Consider the following 18,891-nt stretch of genomic DNA (forward strand, 5'->3'; position numbering starts at 1 on the left):
GATGGTAGCCCCAGTTCATCTGGGTGGGAAAACTGGATGCCTACAAGACCAGGGACTCGAGGGACACTGGGAGGCTGATGCTCCCCTGCACTATTTCTACCTAAGAACTAGGGCTGGGAGATATCTGGTTTTCAACATCGCAATATGTATCACCAGTTAAACATTGCAATATACCCGAGATAACATAATGTCCAAAATAAGGATGGAGCTGATTTTCAACATTGCAACGTATCGCCAGCCAAACATCACAATATACTGATTGTGACGTGTGTCTGAAACAAGGATGAAGCTATGGAGCGGCATCTGCTGGCTTCACAGTTTTCCCCACATAGTTATTTTTGCATAGCGCGCGCACACACACACACACACCATGAATGTAATATATTGCCAGGTCAAAAATTATGAAAGCAACATCATGATATGGACTTCAAACCAGTTTTGGATGATATATCGCCCCGCCCTAGCGCATATCCTGATTCAAGTTATATTCCCGGGTCAAAAACTATGAAACGGATATCACAATATGGACTTCAAATTGATTACAGTGGTGCCCCGCAAGACGAATGCCTCGCAAGACGGAAAACTCGCTAGATGAAAGGGTTTTCCGTTTTTGAGCTGCTTCGCAAGACGAATTCCCCTATGGGCTTGCTTTGCAAGATGAAAACGTCTTGCGAGTTTGTTTCCTTTTTCTTAACACCGTTAATACAGTTGCGACTTGACTTCGAGAAGCAACTCAGAGAACACAGTGTACATAGTAGCCTTTTTTGAGGTTTTTAAAGACTTTGGTGATTTTTGAAGCTTTCCCAAAACTTCTTTTGCAGCCATTTGGTAAGTTAAGCTTTTAAAACTTTTTTTGGGGGGGGTTGGATTTTGGGTTGGGGTGTTTGGAATTCAAGGACTTGGTGTTGGGAAGGGGTTTGCAAGAATCTGGAAGCTTGTTTTTTTTCTGCATTTTTATGATTTTCTGTGACCATTGGGCCACTCTGCTGTTTTTTTAAAAAAAAATTCTGGATTTGAATTTCTGTGTGCTGGGTGGCTGGGGGAACAGTTGGGGAGGGGTTTGCAAGAATCTGGAAGCTTGTGGTTTTTTCTGCATTTTTATGATTTTCTTTGACCATTGGGCCACTCTGCTTTTTTTAAAAAAAAATTCTGGGTTTGAATTTTGAAATGCTCTTTACAGTATGTGTGACTTTAAAGAGCACTTAATAAACTCTTGTTGTACCAAATTTGGCTTTCTTTGGACTTTTTTTGACCATAGGAACGCATTAATTGATTTTCAATGCATTCCTATGGGAAACCGTGCTTCGCAAGACGAAAAATTCGCTAGACCAAAAAATTCATGGAACGAATTAATTTCGTCTTGCGAGGCACCACTGTACTTTGAACGATATATCGATACAGCGCCCAGTCGTATCCAGGACAAACATCATGACAAGGGGGAGACCAGCTTGGCCCTCATCCATTAGTCAGTGAAGGAGCCGCTGTAGGGAGCTTGCTCCCCTCCTCTCCCACCTCCAAAAAGAACACTGGACTCTCCTTCCTGGAGATTCCTGTGTTGCAGGGGGCTGGACTAGATGACCCTCAGAGGTCCCCTCCCACTCTACAAGTCTATGATTCTATGGATAGCAACTGCCAGAGACCATGAGATTGCAGGCCCCAAGCACGGAGCATGCTCTGACCATCAACAGGACTGTTGGCCTGCATGTGAGTTTTGAGCTTGTTATTGCTGCTGTCAACAACTTGTAAGCTGGCCTGAGAATAACTGCATTTCAAAGACAAGCCTAAAATCCTCAAAAAAATCATCATTTTTTATTTGTATGCCACTTTTCCACAGTTAAAAACAATACTCAAGGCGGCTTACAACATGACAAGATTTACATAATTACAAAAGTCATAAACAATAAATAAACCACATCAAAAAATACACAACCAAATGGAAAACAATTTCCACATAAATCAAAATCTAAAACTAAGAATACAGCATTAATATCACAGATTTAAATGACATAGGTAAAAAATAACAGCAATTTAAAATTTAATAAATATTCCGAATGACAATGAACCTGGGCAGGTACTGTAATGCACGATTATGCTACAATCCCTTCCATTTGAGAGGGATTTTATGTTGTCCCTTTAACCACACAGCCTAGTAATATTTTGAAAGATGAATTTTAAGCTGGTTACGATGACCCACGTTACATCGGCAAGACACCAATTTAGACCAAAGCCACAGGCTCTATATAAAGATGTATCGTTTGCTGCCGGGACAAAATAAATATGTAAAAAAAGAACTTCTTGAATGGTAATTCTCTGAATCACTATTTTTATTGCCATAATCATATACAACAAAGTGTTTCCAGAAATTCTCCCATCCTTATTATTTCTTTTATGTAGGCCTTTGACATTAGTTTTCCCCCTCCCCGCCTTCAAAATATGTAAGAAGAAATTATGGGGCTTGATTCCACAGCAGTTTAGCCAAATCTGCCCTCTCTTCAGATGGAATCTTGCCTAAATAAAGTTTGCAAGTCTACACCCAAACCACATATATTTCATTATGGATTGCATCAAGCCTTAAAACCTCAAAGCCACCAGCACACATGTTGCAAGAAGCTGTTCCAGCCTTACTAGCATTGCTACTCTACCATTACAACCGCTGTCTGCTGTCCATCCAGAATATCAGCTACTTAGCAGCTGAATGTATTACAGCCTGTAGAACCGAATCTCCTAGCTCAGTTAGCCAGCAATGTAGTTTTCCTGGGCAATTCTGCACAGAGATTCTTCCTGATGCCCCAGAGAATGATCTAATTAGTGTGTTGATCTTGCTCATAATTAGTAAAAAAGTTTTTTTGTTATAAACAGATTAGCCATTCAGGTCATCACCAGACAGTTCAAAAATGCTGCCCACTTGATTGTGCTTGATGGGAGTGTGAGGGGACAGGTAGTACCTCTGGTGGGGGAGACATGTTGTGGTCCTCCTGGAGTAGTTTGTCCACTCCCCCCCCCCCCCGCATTCAGCTGTCACCTGTGGCTCCTATAAGCTGTCAGAATGTGACAGCAGCCATACCAGGGGAATGGCTTCAATTGGCTGGCTAAACCAAGCGAGGGCAGCTGATAGGTATCAAATCCTTAATGAGTGAAGGCAGGCTCTGGAGGATTGAGCAGACAGACCAATAGCGGGTCCAACAGCCGAGAAGGCAGTTTCTGCACACGCTGTAGAGCTGGCATCCCCAACCTGCGGCCCTCCAGATGTTTTGGTCTACAACTCCCATGATCCCTAGCTAACAGATCAGGTTGATGGGAATTGTAGTACAAAACATCCAGAGGGCCAAAGGTTGGGGATGCCTGCTGTAGAAGGAAGCGAGGAGCAGACATGGGTCATCAACTCGGGAAGGTAGCCCATCTAGGAGAAATGACTGTAAACCGGAACTGCCTTGTGGGATATCTTCAGGAGAAGAAAAGGCTACACAAACCCTAAGGCTGTTGGATGGCACCTTCCAGCAACTCCTGCAGCCAAACCGGTGCCAAACGCATTGCTCTGCTTTCCTTCGGACCACATCAGCGAGGCTTGTCATCTGGGCAGCCCAGGCACTCCATACACACTGCCCAGGTGAAGCAATGAATGTGCCTACAGTGGTACCTTGGGTTAAGTACTTAATTCGTTCTGGAGGTCCGTACTTAACCTGAAACTGTTCTTAACCTGAAGCACCACTTTAGCTAATGGGGCCTCCTGCTGCCGCTGCGCCGCCGGAGCACGATTTCTGTTCTCATCCTGAAGCAAAGTTCTTAACCTGAAGCACTATTTCTGGGTTAGCAGAGTCTGTAACCTGAAGCGTATGTAACCCGAGGTACCACTGTATTACCTTTCTCCATCGCGGATTCCCAGATGTTGTTGTACTACAAACCCCAACCATCCCTAGCCAGCAGGGACCAGTAGTCAGAGACAGTGGCGTAGCGTGGGGGGTGCAGGGGGGGCCGGCCGCACCGGGCGCAACATCTGGGGGTTAGGGTTAGGGGGCGCAAATCCACGGGTTAGGGGGCGCAAATCCACGGGTTAGGGGGCGCAAATCCACGGGTTAGGGGGCGCAAATCCACGGGTTAGGGGCGCAAATTACTTGCCTTGCCCCGGGTGCTGACAACCCACGCTACGCCACTGGTCAGAGATGAGGGGAGTTGTAGTCCAACCCCACCTGTGTACTTATAGTAGGCTAGTTTCTACTCACACTCATCCTACCTATAGTGGCCAGGGAGGACACAATTCCCTCCTCGCTTTCTGTCACGGGTCGACGGCAGGCATTCGCACAGCCGCACAACCCACCCAGAGGCGCTTTTTCGCAACGGGTGAAGAAACCGCCCTCCAGCTCCTGGAGCGCCATCCGGAGGCGCATCTCGACGACGGGGCGCTGTGAGGGGCAGCTACCCCCTAGCCAGCCCTCTTCTCCATAGGCGCTTCTCCTTCTCAAGCTGGAGAAAGGAGACCCCCACCACGCCAAGCCTCCGCCCCGTCTGAGCGAGGCGCGAACTGGGGAGTCCGGCAGGGGGCGCGTCCTCCCCGCGCGCGCGCCGCGCCCCGACTTGAGCGGCGCGCTTCAAAGCCCAGCCGCCGCGGCTGCAAAGCCGCCGGAGCTTAATGGCGTCCTTGCGCTCAGATTAGCTGCTCCCTTTTCCTTCCTTCCTTCCTCCTCCTCCTCCCCCTCCTCCCCTTCCTTCGGGGAGGCGGGCAGCGGGCAGGAGGAGAAGAAGAAAAGGAGCGGCGGGAGAGGGAGAGGCAGAAGCGCCCAGGCGAGCGGGCAAGACTTCGCCGGGAAGGCAGCCGCACACAATGCGCCAAGAGGCAACACCCGGGCAAGGCAGCGCGGGAGACTGAGCCGCGGCGGTCCAGGCGAGCGGGAGGAGGAGGAGAAGCAGCAGCAGCAGCAGCAGAGCAGGAGGGAAGAGGCAGCGGCGGCCCCAGTCCCCACTTCTTCCCGCGCGGCGGCGGCGGCAGGAGGGTAAGGCGGCGCGGCGCGCTCTGCTTTGTGTCTGCTTGCATCCGACGGGGATGGCGCGCTCGCTAGGCCGCTCGCTCGGGGATTGGCGAGGCGGCTCCTTCTCCGAGGCGTCCGCACCGACGCGCGCCTTTGTGTTTCCTTCCCGGTGACGAAGATGCGGGCATAGGAGCCCCTTCTTAGGGCCGAGGTCTCCCTTCGCCCCCCTCCCCCAATAAAATAACGGAGGGGGCTCCCCCTCCCCCCCACAGTTTATGGACATTGCCGTTCAAATGGCTTGTGCGCACCGCCACGTCTTGTGATGGATTACGCGGGGCGGAGCTTACCTGGTCCCCCATCCCCAATATTTTGTTCATGTTGGTACCCGTGTGCAGGGTTAGATTTTAGCCCCAAGAGGCTGAGGTGGCGCCTTGAAGAAGTTCACTTTGCCCCCCAGGGCGGCTGGGAATGCGGATTCCAGGTTCTCGCCTGTCCCTCTGGCTGGGTCGGTGGGTGTGCCTCTTGGGTGTGGGCATCCTTGGCTATTCTCCTCATTCTTCTCCGCCAGGCAAATGAGCGTAGGAAGTTGGATCGGGCCACCTCTTAACGCTTCTTGATTTATAAAGTGCTATATAGATAGCATCTCCCTGAAAAAAAATATCCATGCAAGTCGTTGATCGCCAAGAGGCGCAAATTGATTTTGTGTTGGTTATTTATCTCTCTTGGAATTGGTTTTCACGTCGGTTATTTATTTACCTTAGCTGGTCTGCACGCTGGCCAATAAATGAGGGTGTATGGGGGAAGACCTACTTGATTGGCACCCGTGGCAGGCAGGTACAGATGGCTGTGGAAGTACTTTATTGGATAGCTATGTGGCATCTTGTGGCACAATGGGTCATTGCATCTGGCTGTTGACCCCAAAGCCTGGTGGTCCGAGCCCACCAAGGCACAGCTGTGGGCAGGATTGCAGGGGGTTGGACTAGATGACCCTTGGGGTCCCTTCCGACTCTACAATTCGTTGTACGCACACAATTTAATATAATCATGGGCTTCTCTCCTGCTGTCCTCCTGCCGCATTTGGCATCCATCCTGACATGACCCTCCATTTATAAAGCCCTCTGCGCCCATGGGACACTCTCCCCCCCCCCCGCTTAATCCCCCCCCCGCCCCAGCCAAGGTAGAAGCAGGTTTGTAGAGACAGTACAAAAAAGCAGGGGGATGCAGCCAGCATCCACAGCCTCCACTGACATTAATACTCAGGCAGCCTTGGAATCCCTTCATATGGAGAAGCAGCAGCAGGGAGAGCAATCTCCCAACTTAATCCTTTCCACTGGCAGATTTTCTGCAGGGGGAAAAAGGGTGAGATCTGACAACCTTTGGCCGCACTTGAAGGTCTGAGTATGTGGGGAGGGCTGCCAGAACAGAGGGGAAAGCGTTGGGAGAGTATTTAAGAAGCTTTCAGAGGATTTAGGCCTGGGGTGGTGCTATGTGTGTATGGATGGATGGATGTAATTATAACGCCCAAAGATTCCCCTTTGCTGGTTCTCTGATTTGTTGAGACATATTATATCCCCCGAAGGGACACGGGTGGCGCTGTGGGTTAAACCACAGAGCCTAGGACTTGCCGATCAGAAGGTCAGCGGTTCGAATCCCCGCAATGGGGTGAGCTCCCGTTGCTCGGACCCAGCTCCTGCCAACCTAGCAGTTCAAAAGCACGTCAAAGTGCAAGTAGATAAATAGGCACTGCTCCGGTGGGAAGGTAAACGGCGTTTGCATGTGCTGCTCTGGTTCACCAGAAGCGGCTTAGTTATGCTGGCCACATGACCCGGAAGCTGTACGCCGGCTCCCTCAGCCAATAAAGCGAGATGAGCGCCGCAACCCCAGAGTTGGTCACGACTGGACCTAATGGTCAGGGGTCCCTTTACCTTTACCTATTATGTCCCCCGGGAAGGTCAAGGCTGCAAGGCTGCGATGGGGAACCTGTGGCCCCCCCAGATGGGTTTTTTTAGGACTACTAATTCCCATCATTCGAGAGCATTTGCCATTCTGCCTGGGGCTGATGAGTTGGATTTCAACAGCAACTGGAAGGCGGTAGGTTCCCCATCCCTGCTGTTGGGTAATTGACTTTATTCTTATACCTGTGGACATTTTCAGATGGGCTGTCTCTTCAGAATACATTGCTGGGAGCAGCTGCACCTGTAGTCATTTCATCCATCTCACACTTATTGGTTCTGCCTTGTGTTGCAAGAGTGCTATCCAGCCATGTCCATCCCTTGTTGGAAAGCCATTTGATCCAGTGGAGGCTTCCATTAGAGCAGGGTTTCCCACACTTGGCTCTCCAGCTGCTTTTCCCATTATCCCTGACCAGGTCCTGCTAGCTAGGGATGATGGGAGTGGTAGTCCAAAAGCAGCTGGAGACACCCAAGTTTGGGAAGCACTGGTTTGCACAATCTGGTAAGGTGCTTCCACCCCTTTCCTGAACCCATTGGGCTCACCACTTCTTGTTATGGAGATCTTCTGTGTGAAATCCCTGCAATCACTCCGGCTAGAAAAGCACTGGCATTGCTGCTGGCTATTGCTGCCTGAAATCATTGTGGTTGTCTGTGCAACCCTATAAGCAGGGAGGCCTTGGTTGAGGCTGCTTGAGAGATGAGTGGGGAAGAGAAAGTGGCCGGCTCGCATGTGTGAACCAGTTCCTTGTGATCATAAGGAACCAGATGGTGGAGCTTGCCTGGACCAATTAATGGACTACATAAGGGGCCAATCTGGTTTATGGAGTACCTGGTTCACAATCTGGGAACGCTTTGTACCTCCTGTTCACATGTTTAGCAAACGTCCTAATATAATAGTAGTAGTAGTAGTAATAATAATAATAATAATAATAATAATAATAATAATAATAATAAATTCTTTTGCAACACATTCTTTGGGCACTTCACAAGTGGGATTTTCAAAATGCAAGTGTGAAAGTGTTGAGGCTTAGAGTGCAAGCCCCTTTCTCCCATTCCCTCTGTCGGCTGGAAGAGCCAGAGTTGCGTGAATGTCAAGTCTGTCACTTTCTCTTGTGTTGCTACTGGCAGATGCCTTGCTCTTGGAAGTTCAGATCTGCTAAAATGGCTGAAAGATGGCCGGTGCCTAAAATTAGCCTCAGAAGAAGCAGCAGAATTGTGCAAATACCAAGTGTGGTTGTTGTTGTTTAGTCATTTAGTCGTGTCCGACTCTTCGTGACCCCATGGACCAGAGCACGCCAGGCACTCCTGTCTTCCACTGCCTCCCACAGTTTGGTCAAACTCATGCTGGTAGCTTCAAGAACACTATCCAACCATCTCGTCCTCTGCCATCCCCTTCTCCTTGTGCCCTCCATCTTTCCCAACATCAGGGTCTTTTCCAGGGAGTCTTCTCATCATGAGGTGGCCAAAGTATTGGAGCCTCAGCTTCAGGATCTGTCCTTCCAGTGAGCATTCAGGGCTGATTTCCTTCAGAATAGATAGGTTTGATCTTCTTGCAGTCCATGGGACTCTCAAGAGTCTCCTCCAGCACCATAATTCAAAAGCACCAATTCTTCGGCGATCAGCCTTCTTTATGGTCCAGCTCTCACTTCCATACATCACTACTGGGAAAACCATAGCTTTAGCTATATGGACCTTTGTTGGCAAGGTGATGTCTCTGCTTTTTAAGATGCTGTCTAGGTTTGTCATTGCTTTTCTCCCAAGAAGCAGGTGTCTTTTAATTTCGTGGCTGCTGTCACCATCTGCAGTGATCATGGAGCCCAAGAAAGTAAAATCTCTCGCTGCCTCCATTTCTTCCCTTTCTATTTGCCAGGAGGTGATGGGACCAGTGGCCATGATCTTCGTTTTTTTGATGTTGAGCTTCAAACCATATTTTGCGCTCTCCTCTTTCACCCTCATTAAGAGGTTCTTTAATTCCTCCTCACTTTCTGCCATCAGTGTTGTGTCATCTGCATATCTGAGGTTGTTGATATTTCTTCCGGCAATCTTAATCTTAAAAATACCAAGTGTAGGAGGAACTGTATGGTGCACTTCGAGACCGCAGAACTGCACAGAGGCCCCCTTACATGTTCTCTAAAGGAGCTCCAGTCATCTCATCCATAGGCTGGCCTGGCGAATACTCCACTCCCTCCAACTCTGCTGCCTGGAGAGGCTCATGTGCTATTCTTGGTATGTTTTTTGAAGCGAGCCTTGCTAAAGCCGCTGGCAGGAAACCCACACAAATTGACTCAGGATACTCATCATTTGCTGCAGGGAAACATAAAGGAGATAGATGGGCTCAGGGAGGGGGAATAGTACCCTCAAGTATGCTGTCAACGCAGCGTCGCTGGGCATTTATCCATAACCTTGCTTCACGTAAAGAGGCTAAGAGTGAGATCGAAGTGTAAGAAATAGAACACGGAGAAAGGAAGGCAATAAGTATTGTTTGGCCGAGTCGTCGTTCAGAATTGCTGTATGCAAGCTTTCAGGTGGCGCAGGTTTCTTCCCTGCGTAAATCAAAATTTAGGAATATATGTGCATGTGTTGCATCATGTCTGGGCTGTACTTATTTACTTATAAACTTATTTATAAGCTGTCTTTATGGGCATAGTCCTTACAAGGCGGCTTACCTATTATAAAAACACAATACCATTTAAAGGCAAACTAGACCGTTTTAAATGCTAGGAGCACAAAATTACCCGAAACATAGACCAGTTAAAAATAAATGGAACAGCAGCATGAATTCCAGAAGCTAAAAAAGCTATGCATTCCAAAACAGCTATTTAATTTTAGCTCCTAAAATTAAAGCCTAAATTTAAAAACTGGTTGTTTTTTAAGCCTGCAGATTTTAAAATTTGCAAAGTTGAAGCCACCTGCAGTTGGTGATGAAATGTGGAATTTTAATTTTTGAGTAAGTGTAACGGATGAATTAACTGGATGGCTTATCACGAGGGATTCCATCCTTTGCTAACTAAACACTGACAGCATGAAAACTTCTCAGTTGTTGCTGTTTCGCCTGCATTTTTCCATAATTCATTGGAGTTCTCTGCGTCCTTTCCATCTTGGCTTATATTTTGGGGCAGATTTCATTAATGTCATGAGTCACCCCAGGCTATTTCAAATCTAGTTACATCATAGGAATCTTATTTTATTCCAGCAGATCTTCCGGTCTAATTATATGAGCCTCCCTCGCTGACCTTTGACCTCTTCACATCCTTCAGAATTCTTGTTCTCTTCTGCTCCCTGGCCATTTCTTCTCTGTAGCAGCACACCAAGCCTTTATGGGGAGTTATGAGGATCCTGTGGTTTCTCTTCAAGAGATCTCTCCATCCTCTTCCCTTTTTGCTTGTCAGTTTAAACATGAATATCTACTGAGGGTTTCCTTATTATCTATAAGAGGGGAAATTATTATTACAGTGGTACCTCGCAAGACGAACGCCTCGCAAGACGGAAAACCCGCTAGACGAAAGGGTTTTCCATTTTGGAGGCGCTTCGCAAGACAAATTTCCCTATGGGCTTGCTTTGCAAGACGACAGCCCATAGGGAAATATCCGGGACAGCGGGGAAGTGCAGCGCGTCTTCCCCACTGTCCTCGGACCTCCTCCGAAGCCGGGCGGTGGGGCGGGAACGCCTCCTCCCGCCGCCGCCCGGCTTCGGAACGATGCTCCGAAGCCGGGCGGCGGGGCGGGAACGCCTCCTCCCGCCGCCGCCCGGCTTCGGAGCATCGTTCCGAAGCCGGGCGGCGGGGAGGGAACACCTTCTGAAGACGGGCGGGGGGCGAAAGTCTTTGCTCCCCCCTGCCTGCCTGTCCCGGAGGGCTTTTGAAGGCAGGCGGGGGGAGCAAAGACTTTCGCCCCCCGCCCGCCTTCAGAAGAGGTCCAGGACCTCTTCTGAAGGCTGGCGGGGGGCAAAAGTCTTTGTCCCCCCTGCCTGCCTTCCCAGGGGCTTTTAAATCGCCCCGGACAGCGGAGAAGTCCTCCGCTGTTCCGGGGCGATTTTAAAATGCCGCCCGCCAGCATTTTAAGATCGCCCGGACAGCGGAGAAGTCCTCCACTGTCCCGGGGTTTTTTAAAATGCTGGGGGTGGGAAGAAAAGCCCTTGCCCCCCCCCCAGCCTTCAGAAGAGGTCCGGGGACAGACTGTCCCCGGACCTGGTCTGAAGGCGGTTTCCCTAGGAACGCATTAATTGATTTTCAATGCATTCCTATGGGAAACCGTGCATCGCAAGACGAAAAACTCGCAAGACGAAGAGACTTGCGGAACGAATTAATTTCGTCTTGCGAGGCACCACTGTATTATTATTATTATTATTATTATTATTATTATTATTATTATTATTATTATTATTATTATTTATACCCCACCTATCTGGCTGGGTTTCCCCAGAAACAGAAGGGGGGGGGAAGAATTGAGTGAGATGGAAGGAACATTGCTGTAAATATTTACAGCACCATGGAGTTAAATCTGCAAAAGAAGGAGCCCTTACAAAGGCTTGCTCTTGGCCTATTGTGCAAAATTATCTGCAGTTTCTCAGCACAACGGTGGAATAGCTATACCTTCCAGCTCAGGGGTCGAAACAGCTCTTTTATAGAGAGGAAAAATAATGAGAGAGAGAGAGAGCATCCTGCAGTGTAAGCTGATTAAAAATAAAGGCTAATAACTTTCTCTTCTTTTGTCCTGGCAAGTTCCTTTGCCTATTTACAGCTGCCTGACAGGCAGAAATATAGCAGATGAAGCTTTTCCTGCCTTGAAGACGAATGGATTGCTAAAGCTGCACCTGCTACATTACTGCACGCCAGGTAGGTGTTAAAGACCCAGGAGTCCTGCCAGGAAACATTTGGCAACCTTAGCTGGGGTGGGGGTGGGAATAGTATTAATTGTGCTGCTCCCTCGCTAATCGCTTATGCTGGTGTGATCTCAATGTCTTTTTTTCATCCCTTTAAAGGGGCACCAGTGTTTGGTTAATTGTACCTTTAGGTCAGGGGTCAGCAAACGTTTTCAGCAGGGGGCCGGTCCACTGTCCCTCAGACCTTGTGCGGGGCCGGACTATATTTTTTGGGGGGAGGAATGAATTCCTATGCCCCACAAATAACCCAGAGATGCATTTTAAATAAAAGGACACATTCTACTCATGTAAAAACACACTGATTCTCGGACCATCTGCGGGCCGGATTTAGAAGGCGATTGGGCCAGATCTGGCCCCCGGGCCTTAGTTTGCCTACCAATGCCTTGGGTATAGTGTCCATTTCATCAGCAGCCCTCAACTGCACACTGTACTTCTGAATCACAAAGGAGAAACTGGCTATTTTGAGGGGGTTGGGAACAGTGTTAGAAACTCAGATATATAAGCTAGGCACCAAATGGCTCCTTAAACCAGGGTTGCAGTTGCCAAAACAGAATGTCCATTTGCCATTTTGGGGCAAGACAGCTCTAAAGTCTTATTTTTCAAATGATGTACTGACTCTGATTGATTATCAGTTAAACATCGGGCTAGTGCAGAAGACAACCTTGAGCTTGGTTAAGAACTTTGAGAAGGAAAGTCACTTGATCCAGGGACAGTCCACATAGATATTGGCCTATTCCTACCTCGTTTTCTTCATGGTGACACGGACCGTTCATAACATAAGAATATTCTTCACAAACTGTGAGCAGGGCAGTGGGGTGGGGTAAGTGGAGACAAGCTACAACAATTAACTGTAACGTTCACTGCACAGAAAAAGCCAAGTTTGGTTCCTGAAATTTGTTCCGATTGTGTAGATAAAATCTAACTGATAGAATTCTGCAGGATGTGAAATTAGTGTGTGGAAACAGTCAAGATCCAATGATCCCCAGGCATTCACCTCCAGATGGTGGAGATGTCAGGCACCATCTTGGCACCCAGGAATCTTCACTTGGTCGCAAGTGGCCAGTAAAGGTAAAGGAACCCCTGACTGTTAGGTCCAGTCGTGGCCGACTCTGGGGTTGCGGCGCTCATCTCACTTTATTGGCTGAGGGAGCCGGCGTATAGCTTCCGGGTCATATGGCCAGTATGACTAAGCCGCTTCTGGCGAACCAGAGCAGCGCACGGAAACGCTGTTTACCTTCCTGCCGGAGCCGTACCTATTTATCTACTTGCACTTTGACGTGCTTTTGAACTGCTAGGTTGGCAGGAGCAGGGACCGAGCAACGGGAGCTCACCTCGTCATGGGGATTCGAACTGCCGACCTTCTGATCGGCAAGTCCTAGGCTCTATGGTTTAACCCACAGCGCCACCCGCGTCCCTTATGTGGCCAATAGCCAGGTGCAAAAAGCGCCTGGCACCTGGCTGATTTTGAACACTGGTTGGGAAGGCCCTCCAACACCCAAGTGTGCATCTGTTGAGCAGTAGTTACTTTGTTCTGTTTTAAGGGTCACGTTATCTACCTTCAACACCACCCACCATGCAGATAAGCAGCTAGCATAAAGCACATCATGGGCATGGCTCTATAGAAAAGGCTGCTGGTATCCCTGCCTCACCAATTTTTCAGAATTCTTTGGCACTGTCAGCAAACATGGAGGAAGTCACCCACTGGACTTCCAAAAATGTTTCAACATTTCTCTTCATTAGCTCTTGGGTAAATTTAGCAGACTGGGGACGGGGAGGGTGGATTCTCACGTGGTTCAGGAACGGATTAAAGAAAGCAAAGAATCTATGTGACATTTTAACAAATAGCAAGTTTACTGTGGCATTAGCTTTCATAGGCTGAAGTCTACTTCCAGATAGGTGAAAGGGTTATCTTAAGAGGTGCATTTATGCGTGTGTGGAAGAAACAGTTGGGGCCAGATGGCAGCGGAATGGATAGTGAAAGGCAATTTAATTATGTAGAGTAAGTTAAGGGAGGGATTCACAACAACAGAAGCTAGTGAAAACTAAATAATCTTAGATTTTTTAGATTGCTTGGCACTAAATTTGTAAGCTTTTGAACTAAGGAGATCTGGGCCTCAGGGATCTATCCATTCTTAAAAATGCCTGGAAGTTAAATGTTTTGAGAATGCTTGGCCACTTTCTGTCCAGGGTAACTCCAACAGCAGAGGTGTCAGCAGATGATATCGGGCGTGTGGCTATCCCTCCAAATATTTTAGGGAACCGTCATCTGACAGCTTTCCCCAGTTGGTACAGATGATGACTTCTTGCTGTTGGTGTCTGTTGGTGTTGCTTGGGCAGGCTGACAGAATGCGTTGAACTCTCAGTGCAATTCATTTTTCCCCGCATAGCTCTGAGGCATAGTTTGTGGAAATGTTTCGGCAGTGCGTTTAAAAGGCTGTTTGTTCAGAGTTCCACTCAGCACCAATGGCCTGTGCCCCTACCCTTAATTTAAGGAAGGTGGAAAGTTGTTTCAGCCAAACTGAGTTGTCCTTTGATGCCGTCACTTGCCGACACGCCTCAGGTTATTTTATGAACTGATTGCCATCCTGTGTAATATAGAACACCCATCCATCTTTGTTTTGGCTGCTCGTACTTCTGGATTGCCCGTTAAATGCAGAGGCCAGCTTCTCCAGCATAGTTTGGTTCAGTAAAAAGACTGACCTATTCCTCTGAGAACACCTGAGTAGTGTTTCAGAAATGCTGCTTTTTTGTATGAGCTGAAGTAAACTGCTTTTTATGGAAGGTATGTGGCATTTTTGCTTTGCAGTACTTTGGGGGAAAAAGCTCAAGTGCCACCAATTAAATAGGACTATTCTTGGATTTTCCAAAATTAACTGGTTTGAAAATTCTATCTGTTTACTATAATTTACAGTACAGTATCATTCCTAGATTTTTATAGGGAGGTAAAAAGAAGCAGCAGTCAGAGTTCTTTTTATCTATTTAGGTCTTTTGGCGCATTATGTTCCAGACATTGAAAAAAACAATTGTAACCATAAATGGCTCAGTTGCTCCCTCGAAAGCCTCTAGATAATGTCTCATTCAGGAGCTGCCCATGTAATCCATTCTTGCTGTCTTCTCCAGAAGGATGTGAAAGAAGAAGAAATAAAGCAGCATGTTAGCAGGATATCTCCAAGCTCCAGTACACTAAAGCAGAACACTAGGTCTTTTTGGGTCCAGACTTTTGAGAAATAGGAACTCCAGCCCAGGTAGACATTTAGCTAATATTTTGAAAGGGTAGCTTTTGGAGGTATGAGCTTTCAACAGAAAACTGCACTCAAAATAATATCGTTTAAATTCTGTTCCAATTTCTAGATGGCTTTGTGACCACCCTCATGTGGGAATTCTTTGAACCTGAGGTGCAAAACTCTCACCTGAGGCCTGTTTCATGCATGAGTCACATGCATCCCTTGATCTTTCTGTCAGCTCTTATTTGATTGACTGTTAAATGTGTCAGCCACTAAAAAGCCCTCTGTTTGTGATGGCAACTCTTTGCTGCCTGTGGTGATGGTCCATTATGAAGTCTGACAGTCATGAAGTAGGGAAGAGCATGCATGGATGGATGGATGGATCAGCCTGGAGATAGGTGTGACTCCAGCTAGATATCCAACTTTTAGAAAATACTTCCATCTCAGCTACTTAGCTCCTGGCTGTCACATATGTCTATGGGTTAGACTCAATCTGGTTCTCTGTGCGCAGTGACTTTGTGTCAGTAGCAACTTGAACCGTGGCTTGGAGTATCTTCCCACAGCCGTGATTGTACTGCTCTAGCACATTTTTGTTTGCTCGTAGGTTCGGACTCCTGGCTTTGACTTCTGGCTTAAGTGTCTCCCTCTCCCCACTAAAAAACACCCCCCAGCTGACCACTGTCTCACTCCATGACCCAACTACTGACCTCTGGTTCCCATCTCCTGATTTCCCTCTGAGAGCTGGTTGTGGCTTAGCTCTGATACAGAGCTGGTTAGAGTGTGGTGGTTCCTAACACACACTCTGAGAACTGAATATTTCCAGGGCCATACTTGACCTTGGATAAGCTGGCAGCACAGATGAACATTGAATTGGGTACCACATAGCAAGGGGCTCTTGGGTAAGTTGTGTACAGCAGCTTGCAAGTGATGTGCAGGTGTCCTGGCATGTGCTTTTCCTACCATTAAAGTCTTTCCAGTGTGGAGAGCCAGTGTGGTGTAGTGGTTAAGAGCGGTGGACTCGTAATCTGGGGAACTGGGTTCGCGTCTTCGCTCCTCCACATGCAGCTGCTGGGTGACCTTGGGCCAGTCACACTTCTCTGAAGTCTCTCAGCCCCACTCACCTCACAGAGTGTTTGTTGTGGGGGAGGAAGGGAAAGGAGAATGTTAGCCGCTTTGAGACTCCTTCGGGTAGTGATAAAGCGGGATATCAAATCCAAACTCTTCTTCTTGCCTGGGCTGGACAGGCAGGAAGTTATTTGTAGCCCATTTGAGGTGCCAGCCTCCCAGCGAAGCCATGGAACTCCCCACCCAAGAAGCACTTGTGAGAGGTACATCCAAGCCAAAGTAGCTGCCTTGGAAGGAGCAGAGGTGAAGTACCACCAAAAAGCTTCTTCCCGTCTGGAGAGAACTGTGGCTCCTGGTAGCTGCTACTAGACTGCATCTGTGCCCTCCGAGGCACCCTGAGGTGTGATGGCAGGGTGATCCTTACCCTGGATCTCTAAACCTTTGTTCATGGGACCTAATCCTAGCCATAAGGGCTCACTTTGGGAACTCCCAGTGCTGCTGACAACTGAATGTTCTTCAAGCTGAGAGCAAAACAACAATCCCGTTGGGATGGTGTGAACTAGTCACCGTCTCCTCCAGTGATTCGGTAGGGGAGGGAGCGGGAGGCAAAGGAAACAAACACATCAGCATAGAAAAAGAAAGCATCGTTTATTATTTAGAGGGACTCGAGATGTTTGGAGATGCTGAGAAATGGTACAAAAGGGCCTTGCACTTTCTATTCCTGCATTTCCTCAGTGCATCCAAAGTGCATCTTTCCCCACACTAAGATGCCTTTCTATTCTGTGGGGAGATTGATCACCCTCAATCTTTGTGTTATCTAAAGGTGATTTCTTTAAATATATTTTTAATTAGGATTTATAAAGAAAAATACAAAGATTATTATCAAATAGCTTTTTTTTTTGTCCAAACTAAAACAATAATCTAAATGGGGCGGGGGGAAAGAGAGAAAGGAAAGAGGGTAAAGGAAAAAAGAAAGAAAGAGGAAGAGATAGAGAAAAAGGAATAGAAAAAGATTTCAGAGAGAGAAGTAAAGAAGCTAAAGAACTTTTGATTCTTCATCTGACTTCTATATATATAATTATTTACTTCATCCATTCCAGTATAATTTCAGTTTTCGTCTCATTTCATTCTGTTTGAAATCCATAGCCCAATTCAGTCATTTGATTTCTCTCCCCATTTCCATGTATGCTGGATACATTTGAGGAGGACGGATCATGCCCAATAGCTCTGTCTTCCAAACTTTTTGTGTTCAGTGCAGACATGGAAAGGGTTTTTTCTGCGTGTATACAGCTGTACATACATTGGCTTCTCGAAATGGTTGGACACCCAGATTTCATGAAGAACCTTTGTTAGCTTGCAGATGTTGCTAAACTACAACTTGCCTCATCCGTGGCCATTGGCTATGCTTGCTGGGGCTGATGGAAGCTGTAGTTCAGCAACATCTGGAGCGCTATGGATTTTGATGAGCTACAACTCATCATCAGCTCTGACATTGACCATGCTGCTTGAGGCTGATGGGAACTGGAATACATTAACATAAGAGGGCCACAAGTTCCCTACCCCACATGCACACATATGCTGGTGGCTTCTGGGAATCAGTGTGGCCAGCCCCACTTAGACAACACATAGTGGATTTCGAAATACAGTGGTGCCTCGCAAGACGAAATTAATTCGTTCCGCAAGTTTTTTCTTCTTGCGAGTTTTTCATCTTACGATGCACGGTTTCCCATAGGAATGCATTGAAAATCAATTAATGCGTTCCTATGGAAACCGCCTTCAGACCAGGTCCGGGGACAGTCTGTCCCCCGACCTCTTCTGAAGGCTGGGGGGGGGGAGGGCTTTTCTTCCCACCCCCAGCATTTTAAAAAACCCCGGGAAAGCGGAGGACTTCTCCGCTGTCCGGGGCGATCTTAAAATGCTGGCGGGTGGCATTTTAAAATCGCCCGGGACAGCGGAGGACTTCTCCGCTGTCCGGGGCGATGTAAAAGCCCCTGGGAAGGCAGGCAGGGGGGACAAAGACTTTTGCCCCCCGCCCGCCTTCAGAAGAGGTCCTGGACCTCTTCTGAAGGCGGGCGGGGGGCGAAAGTCTTTGCTCCCCACCGCCTGCCTTCCAAAGCCGTCCGGGACAGCGAAGAAACGCGCTGCCTTTCTCCGCTCTCCCGGGAAGGAGAAATCATGAAAGCAGAAATACATACGTTGCTGATAAGGAGAGGAGCTGCTATTTGGCAAACTGTAAAACACTAGGAAAATAAAAAGGTTTTCAATTGGTGCCTGAAACTTAACCATGTGGGAGACAGACACACCTGAGTCAAGGCCACACCACAGAGAAGGCTGCCCTGTGTATCCCCTCACCCTGAATCTTGGCAGGGTCTGCAAGCAGATTTAGTTGTCTGATGTTGCAGAGATTTGGGTCCCAAGCTGTTTAGGACTTGTATCCGTCACTAGCACTTTAAATCAGATCTTGAATCAGAAGCCTTGAATTGAGGTTAGAATAATATACATGCAACTGTTGCCTCAGCAGCTCAAGGAAACCGGCATTTGCTACAGCCAGCTAATCTTCTCTGTCCTGCTGTTCCCCGGAATCATTTTTTTATTTTTTTTAATCCTAAGGAAAACAACTGGCTTAAATTTGGCACAATTCCTCCATCCCCACCAGCAGTGCACGAGGCATGCACTCTTGAATCATAGGGTCTATTTCCTCAGATTAATCCTGCTGCAACAGAACCTCAGCTTCCCTCTCTGGTTTCTAGCAAACCTTTTATTGATTATAACGAAAGCTGCGCAGCAGAATAGTACGGTGGTATA

At 47.7% G+C, this 18,891-nt stretch overlaps 1 protein-coding gene and 1 long non-coding RNA gene across 3 annotated transcripts in view; both read left to right on the forward strand.

Moving 5' to 3' along the window:
- LOC308584520 overlaps positions 1-18,891 on the forward strand; it is a 218,439-nt gene that overhangs the window by 118,076 nt on the left and 81,472 nt on the right. The window lies entirely within an intron of this gene.
- The window catches only part of RNF144A (ring finger protein 144A), a 59,612-nt gene continuing 45,342 nt past the window's right edge, over positions 4,622-18,891 (forward strand). Inside the window, exon 1 of the mRNA XM_081189218.1 lies at positions 4,622-4,988. The gene's annotated coding sequence lies outside the window, so the exon portion shown is untranslated. The remainder of the gene's footprint in view (positions 4,989-18,891) is intronic.

Source organism: Podarcis bocagei, assembly GCF_964188305.1.
Source record: "Podarcis bocagei genome assembly, chromosome: 3".
Classification (NCBI taxonomy): domain Eukaryota; kingdom Metazoa; phylum Chordata; class Lepidosauria; order Squamata; family Lacertidae; genus Podarcis; species Podarcis bocagei.